The sequence below is a fragment of the Aegilops tauschii genome, chromosome 2 (genome assembly GCF_002575655.3).
Source record: "Aegilops tauschii subsp. strangulata cultivar AL8/78 chromosome 2, Aet v6.0, whole genome shotgun sequence".
In the NCBI taxonomy this organism is placed as follows: domain Eukaryota; kingdom Viridiplantae; phylum Streptophyta; class Magnoliopsida; order Poales; family Poaceae; genus Aegilops; species Aegilops tauschii.
Genome location: NC_053036.3, coordinates 292,932,541 through 292,940,473, shown reverse-complemented (window position 1 = coordinate 292,940,473; position 7,933 = coordinate 292,932,541). Strand labels below are relative to the sequence as shown.

The window sequence follows — 7,933 nt, the reverse complement described above, 5'->3', positions numbered from 1 at the left end:
ATAATCATGAAGGATCACCGTAGCATAATACATGGGGGTGTTACCATCTTCAATCACGAGCAACTCCTTCCTAAAACTCTTGCCCCCCCTATGTGCGCCTTCTTCTTCATCACTACATCCAGGAAGATGAATAAGAATCTGTTCATGCCCAAGCTCTTACATTTAACCCCCGAGAATGGGCACCAAAAGGTTCCCAGTGTCTCTGCTAGGATATCCACTTTTGCTGGACGTTCCGAGAAAAGCTTCCCTATAACCTGCAGCTTTTCGGATATGCTTGAGCTGCTGCTCCGGCCCCCAATTGGATGCCTAACTTCTCCGCCTCTAATGGCCGCAACGTCTGGAATCTGTCCTCTGGGTCTCCCATCTTCTTCACCTAACACCAGCGTCTCCCTGCCGCCACCTCCAAAGCACCACATATCACTGCCTCCAGAACACCACCTGCCACCGCCACCAAGCACCGCCAAGGGCAAGCTAAGGGAGTACGATGGATTACAATCATGTCCCCTAGTAACGCAAAGGCTTTGAGGGGTGGGAATGATCAATGGAAGGAAGTGAATCTAAGGAGAACACTACATGAAGGAAAGGACCGAGGGACAGGTGTGAGCACGCTAATCTGAAGGGGATTTTGGGTTTGGATCGGTCTTAGAACTGAATTTAATACAACAATATGCAGATAAAGTTTACGGGAAGGGGATGCAGATGCAAGGGGAGTGGGAAGAGAGCAAGGTTGTGGACTTGTGGTGAGTGATGTGGCCGGATTCACCGGAATCAAGCTGGCACGGTCGGCGAGATGCTCACCGTCACTGAAGGGACGGAAGGTTCCCGAACTCAGTCGGACCTAGGATCCTGACAAGTCTCACTACCCCCATCCTTCAAAAGTACCTCATTTACACGTTGAGCATAGATTTTAATAGCACATAATAAATAGCTAGCCACATCATTGTCTTCTTACCCTCCCTTCTATCCCCTCATCAACAAATAAAGGAAACTCACATTTGCTTTGGTATACCCCCTAAAAAGGGCATGATGATTGGTGCAAAAAAATTAACACACGGCCACTTGAATATGTACATGTTACGTACGAGTCGTATAGTTAGCATCGCCAGTCAGGTCAATAGCCCGGACCCGCTAGTCAGCCGCACGTCCTACACCGGTCGGTCAACATTAATTAAGAGGACCGCCTACCCACCTTCCTCATGCGCAGGGGCTTGGAGCCTGCCATACGCGTCTTGCCGGCTCCTGAGGCGCCCATCAATGGCGGCGTAACGCTGGCCATTGACACCCACCCACCTTCCCCTCCTCATATATCTGAGGTGCCCACCCACCTCCCCATCCTCCCCCTCGGTCCTTCCACCTCCATAGTCATCGTCATTGTCGCGTTCACGTCCAAAACCCTAGCCCTCCACCTCCATATCCAAAGCAATGTGGTGCTATGGCGGCGGGTCGGAAGCAGCTGGCGATGCCGTGCAACCGCATTAAGAGAGACGCCGCACAACCTTACCGTCCGGGAGGCGGAGGACCTCACCCATTTCGGCATCATGGCACTGCCAGACACGCGCTTACAGTCGAGCTGGCATCTGAGCGTTGGGCACATTCCAGTGGCGCTGGTCCCTGCCATCAGCTTTTTTGCCATGATGCGAGCATCATCGTGTTTCGGGTGCGTCTGACGCCGCGTGCGACGAAGGAGTCGGTATACGCCCCAAGCCAGTTTTTGCAGCAATTCCTCGCCCATGATCAGGCAGGCCGAATCTAGTAGTTCGATGCCCCATACACATGGACACGCTACTGCGTTGATTGTCGGTGCGAGTATTGGGAGGGGCATGATTTCTAGGTGCTGGTGGATGCCCATCGCGAGCAGGTCGGTGAGGGTTCGTCGTCACGCTCCGTACCACCATGTGGTGCTCGTGGCTCTCCGAGGCACGTGGCGGCCTTCACATCAATTTGAAGACGAGCCCAGCGACGCGCGGTGGCCTCCTCATCCCTAAGGAGTCAATGTTGCTGACAGTGTCCTGGACTAGGGGGTACTCACCACGTCGTCTCCCGACCAGGTGGATCGGGCCGAGGACCCCCATGGCGGTTCTCTCATGGCCCACTTCGGGCAGCCCATGCCGCATATAAGGAAGATTCCATAAGACTTGGCGCGCAAGCCGAGGACTCTTCTAAACCCTATAGGCCTCCGGTACATTATATAAACCGAGGCCAGACTAGTCAATAGATGATCTGATATTCATTAGAACAATCTCATGCTAGATACATATACTCTGTATTACACCCATATGAATACAATCAAAAGCAGGACATAGGGCATTATCTCTTCGAGAGAGCCCGAACCTGGGTAAAATCTTGTGTCCATGTTACCATCGCTCAAAGACGCCTAGCTTAGGACCCCTACTACGAGATATGCTGGATATTAGAGCCGACATTGGTGCTTTCATTGAGAGACTGCTGGGTGATCGTCACAGATCGATGGGATGATCAGGTGCTATTTTTTCAGTCAGGTCTATTTCGTGTAAATTTTCTCTTTTGTAAAGTCCCCGCTATCTTGTTGTGCTACATTGTTCGCAGTCAGACCGGGATCCGGAATTTTTTTAGCAGCGGCGGCCGTATCCAACGATACCTTGGATCCAAGCGGCCCACAAGCCGTGAAGGTCCTGGAAAGTTGCACGTGCAAACAGCAGCCTCGCTGCGTGGATCAATGCGAAGGTTATTAAAAAGAAAAGGGCAATCCAGCTAGATCGGCTTTAAGAAAAATTATGCAGTGTTCCGTACGTGGCCGTTGGTGATCGCCAAAGATCTTTGGTCTGCTACTTCGGTAGGGACGATTCGTTTGCCAAGCGAAGCATCCGTGGAATACTGCAAGGGAAGTACTACTTATGCGGAAGCGGAGTTTCTGCGCTCGAGCGCAGGTGAGCGCGTTATCTGGTCGCTACGTTTACGTTCATCCGAGACGATGCATTCAATGTTGCGGGCCAGTGCGGTCGGGAGGTTATCCGAGTAAGCGAATGGTTACGCGTGACAATGAACCTGGGCGGTGGGCCATGTAACGGAGGACGGACGGCCGCCGTAACGCTCCTGGAGTTGAGCCGTGGACCTGGAAGCTGCCCGACGTCCTGTTCCGTGGTTCGGGAAAGTACCTTTTCCGTCCAGCCCACGTACAGTAGATGTTAATTGCTACAGCGAGCGGTGGGAGCTGCCGAGTCCATCCACTCACCCCAAGAACAGAGCTAGCAGCGGAGGAAGCTGCCGTCGTCCATCCACTACACCCACTTCTACGATCCAGTCCGAGTAAGCTGCCCTCGTGGCGGCCATGGAATTCCTGATGCAGCCCATACGCAGGTGAGGGGCCGTTTATAAGATGCTTGAGGGTGTTTGTGCGAATCGTTGATTGGATTCTTGTAGCGACTAATCCTCTTTTTGGTTTGTGCGTCGTCATGACGACAGTGCTATAGGAGGTTAACGACAGCGAAATCCCCCTGGAGCCACTGAGATACCCGGTGCCAGTGCAGCTGGTGGAGTAGCGGCAATCGATGGTGGAAGCAGGGAGCGTGGATGGCCAGATCTGCGCTCAGCAGGGGAGGATGGCGGCGGAGGGAGCGGATCCTCCACCAGCGTCTGGACTGTCGGCTTGAACGGTGAACCCGCAGGCCCCAGGCTAGCGGAAAAAGGTGTGAATCTGAACCCATTTTGTTCAGTGGTGGTGCTGTACAGATCTACAGGTTGCTATTCGGTTAGTTGATCTGCAAGATTGTGCTGCCTGCTTTAGTGTGTATGCTTGGTGGTGACAGTGTAGGATTCTTTGGATTTCAAACCGCCGCCTGTTAAATTTGGTGTCGATTTAAGATAGTTTGGTTGCATTAACAGAGGGAACAGGGGATATAGGTTTGTGGGGGGTGTCTGAGCATGATTGCAAGGGCCGTCCTGTATGATGGAACGCCAACTTAGCATTTGCAAAACAACCCTGGAGCACGCATGGGGATTTTTGTGGGTGCTGCGTCTGAAAACAATGCATAGGAGCTATTAAACAGGGCGTTCATAGTGATGAAAACATACAGGAGGGAACACTTTCTATAACTAAGCATATGTTAATACTTAATACATGCAGTTACGATTTACCTGTATCTCATACGGCACTTCCAATAAGATTTTCAGAAATTTGTGGCTGTTACAGACATGGTCGAGTACCCTCCTGATGCAAAATATGGATTTTCTCTGGCTGTTGTTGGTGTGCAGGGTGCGAGTTGGTGCTGCTGCTCCAGGAAGAACGCGTGTCCGAACCGCACGTCGGCATTGGAGAAAACGATCCGGCCTTTTGCAGATAATCCGGGTAATAATGTGGTCGTTCCAGCGCTAGGAACGAGTTTTGACTCACTGGCGAAGTGTATGATTTCTACACTTTGTACTAGTTAACTGCCCGTGGATTGAAATGGGGCCATACATACTTTATTTTTTTTTATTTTTTATTTTTGCGGGCGACATATTTTAGGGGTTTAACATCAATTGTGTCAAACATGTACCTCATAATACAATCCAATCTTTTTTGATAGATATTATATTTAAGGATTGAGAAACAATTCATAAGGAAATATAAATATACTCTTCAGTTATTTTCACATTAAGAGGATGGCCACAGCCTGGATAGAACTAAGAGAATTTACCTTCTAGAAATTTTGTCAACATAGAAATCGATGGATAGGCATATCAAAGAAAAGTGAGCCTCTTCTCGAGATAGATAGAACATAAACTAATTTACAGTCTCAAATCTCTTCTCCAGATGAAGCATCATCGGAATGACTTGGTCCTAGTGTAAAAAGCATCCAATGTGAGGCGTTGAGTTAACTAAACAAACCTACAAAGTCAATTGCCTATCGACCAACAAAAGGGGGAAAGGGAAGTACCATACTTTTCATGAAGAGGCATACATTGCTCATTGTCCCTCAAACAGTTCCATTGTGGACCATCTATTCCATGTTTTTGCATCTTTAACTTTGTTATTATACTCGTCCTATAGACCAATGCCAAGCTTTTTTAAGCAAGATTCAACATCATCCTGACTCCTGTGAAGGTGCGGCTTCAGCATCAGAGTCTTCTTGATCAATTCCATCAGCAACTGATGGTTCTATTATTTGTTAGACACTTCGTTTGTTTTAGCCTTTTCTACAAAGGAATCAAACCAACTACTCCAGCTTACACCTTCAGGTTCTTCAGGATTTTCTTGCATAACCATATTTTGTTGACTTTCCTCATCCTTTCTAACCATGTTGACCATTCAAGAGCCCCCATCTTCTCCAGTTCTGGCACTGCCACTATTTCAAACCGGCAAAGATTTACAAATATAAAACCAAGTTCAAGCTGAATTATAGTTGTTGGTTCAGATCAGCATTTTGAGTACCCCGTGGATAAATTCAGAACAAGAAATCATAATGGCTATAATAAGTTCATGCAAAAAGAGGGGGGGATATAGGCTGGGCACAAGCTGCAGATATAGCATGTACTGCGTATTTGTAAGACTTCCCTACATCAGATGCTTTGAATCTGGAGAATTCCCCTTGGCATTGAAATAGTTATTGTTTCCATAACATACAACCATCAGGGTGTTCCATAAGTATTTTATCCATTTACGAAAGAGACTCTCGGAGCTATCATATGACTTCGGTCGACAAAGCAGCAATTCCATGACATGCTGCTTTATGTCGCTGGGTACTAGCTACTTTGTCCTACAATTCAGAAGCAAAAGAAAGTGAAAAGTACCTATTAAGGCGGAAGAGGGAAAGGTGGACTAAAGTAATACTTTAAAACAAGGTTGGATAGTTTAAGGTTCTGTTTGACACTTAGCTGTATGTTGTAAAAAGGAATCAAATATGCAATATACAGTATGCAATATGCAATATACAGTATGCAATATGCAATATGCATATCGTGGTGAAATAAATATTCTTATGAATTGGTGAAATAAAAATTCACATCATGAGGTCATTCTCGACATCTTATTGATTTCGTCTCCTCCAAAGTATTTCATCTTCCCAAGAGTCATAAAGCTCATATTGCACAGTTGTGCTTTTGGGAGGAATAGATGATGTCTCTATGGGGATAAAATCTTCAGGGAGAATTGCCATCATATCTCTTTTCAACACTTTCAGCCTTTCAGGTACTTGAAATACTTTCCTTCTAAAATGGCATGTTCTGCAGGAATGCATGGGATGAACACAGATGAAGACGCAATCAGTGGTAACAACAAAAGCAGTGCTTTTTTTTAACACAAGGAAGGCGCCAGGAAGCGCCAAATTTCGATTCAACTCATAGGCAATGTACAACATGTATTACATATCCCTGTATCTGGAAATTGAGAAATGAGAGCAAAACAGGGCAAGAGCCATTGGTATGAGCAGAATGAGTACAATTGAAAACAGGTTCTACTCTTGAGTTGAGTACCTTATGAGCACAGTTGTGAGCAATTCCATTAGTATTCCTAGAGATGTGGTAAACAGTAAAAGAGAATTGTGAAGTGTCTTGAAAGAACTCGCTAATAGGTTGTCTGCATCTCCAAGTAATGATGGGGCTGTTGATATCTCTGGATGCAACCACCTTGGCCAAAGAAAGATTGTCTGTAAGGAAAGTAATCCGCTGAAGTTGAAGCCTACACGCAACCTTTGCAGCAAACTGAAGTGCAAGAGCTTCAGTGACGAGAGGCGAGGCAGCAGAGTCAGTAGAAGCTTGGATCATAATCATCGAATCTGTCCAGTCGCCATCGAATCCCCCTGACCTGGTATGTTCTTTTTCTTCCAAGAAGCTTCAGGAAAAATCTTGGTACCTGCAATTGCTAGATCAGACTTGAGTGTACAGCCTTGCTGGACATTTTCATGGCATTGAGGGAACATGGTAGAAGACTCATCAGGAGGAGCAGGTTGGCTTCCTGGATTGTGTTGTTGGGTGTCCTGCATAATTTGAGTTGATGCAATGGCAAGCGCAGCCTGATGAACCTGATGCAGATACGAGGTTTTCCTGCAAAACAGAGTATCGTTTCTTGCTTTCCATAAACGCCACAAGAAAGTAAATATGTTAGGGATCGAAACTTGTGGGTGATTCATGTTAATTAGAGCCAAAACAATATCAGCAACAGAATTACGAGGTTGTGCAAGAAGGTCAGATTTTATATACCAAGGATGTCCAAATTAAGCGGCTCTAGAAGAACTGCAAAGAATCAACAATTCAGATGGCAGGGTTATTTCCCCCAGCTAAAAGGAAGTAGATTGGATGACCGACAACCAACAGGCGGAAGACGCCATACGAAGATTTGAGTAAGAGGTCCAGATTTTGCACTATCTGTTAGAAACAGGGGCACAAAGTGGACCACCTGCCCGGATAGAGGAGACATGTTGAAGCAGCCGCACAAACAGCAAGATGCAAGAATTGCAGGGTGGAGGAGCATAGGAGGAACAACTGCACTAGGGCTGGTGAACTGTGCATGCAACTAGGAGGCTGAAGAGTTGTAGGCTACAGGTACTGACGATTAAAATCTGTGACAAGGAGAAATTTTTGTAGACTACATTGTGGAATGGAGGGAGTAGTTTTCATGCCGATGACCTGGTATGTGATGTGGATGTCTTGGAATGAATTGATTTTTTTTGTTTTGCTTTGAAATGTACGCAGTCATTGTGATTGCAAGCAGATCGTGTGTTTGCCTTGTTAACAGTAACGAAATTTTGATGCACATGTGCCTGTTGTCAAGTTCGTTGGGGGAGTACTCTAATGTGGAAATTTAATTTTCATAGCAGCATTTACCGGATGGCCCATGCGACGTTAGTCCAGAATATGCGTCCTTACGGCCCGTGACATTAGCAGACGTTTGAGCCGTCCCACCTCTCATTGACGACGTTGCAATTATGGCTCGTGTTGTGCGTTCTAGTGGGCCCATGATTAGGTGGCCGGCCCTCAT

At 46.8% G+C, this 7,933-nt stretch overlaps 1 long non-coding RNA gene across 1 annotated transcript; it reads left to right on the top strand.

Moving 5' to 3' along the window:
- Positions 1-3,138: 3,138 nt before the first annotated feature.
- Positions 3,139-7,708, top strand: LOC109757905 (uncharacterized). The gene is made up of 3 exons (XR_002231654.4): positions 3,139-3,336; positions 3,442-3,665; positions 4,231-7,708. It is a non-coding gene; the product is annotated as an uncharacterized lncRNA (long non-coding RNA).
- Positions 7,709-7,933: the final 225 nt, after the last annotated feature.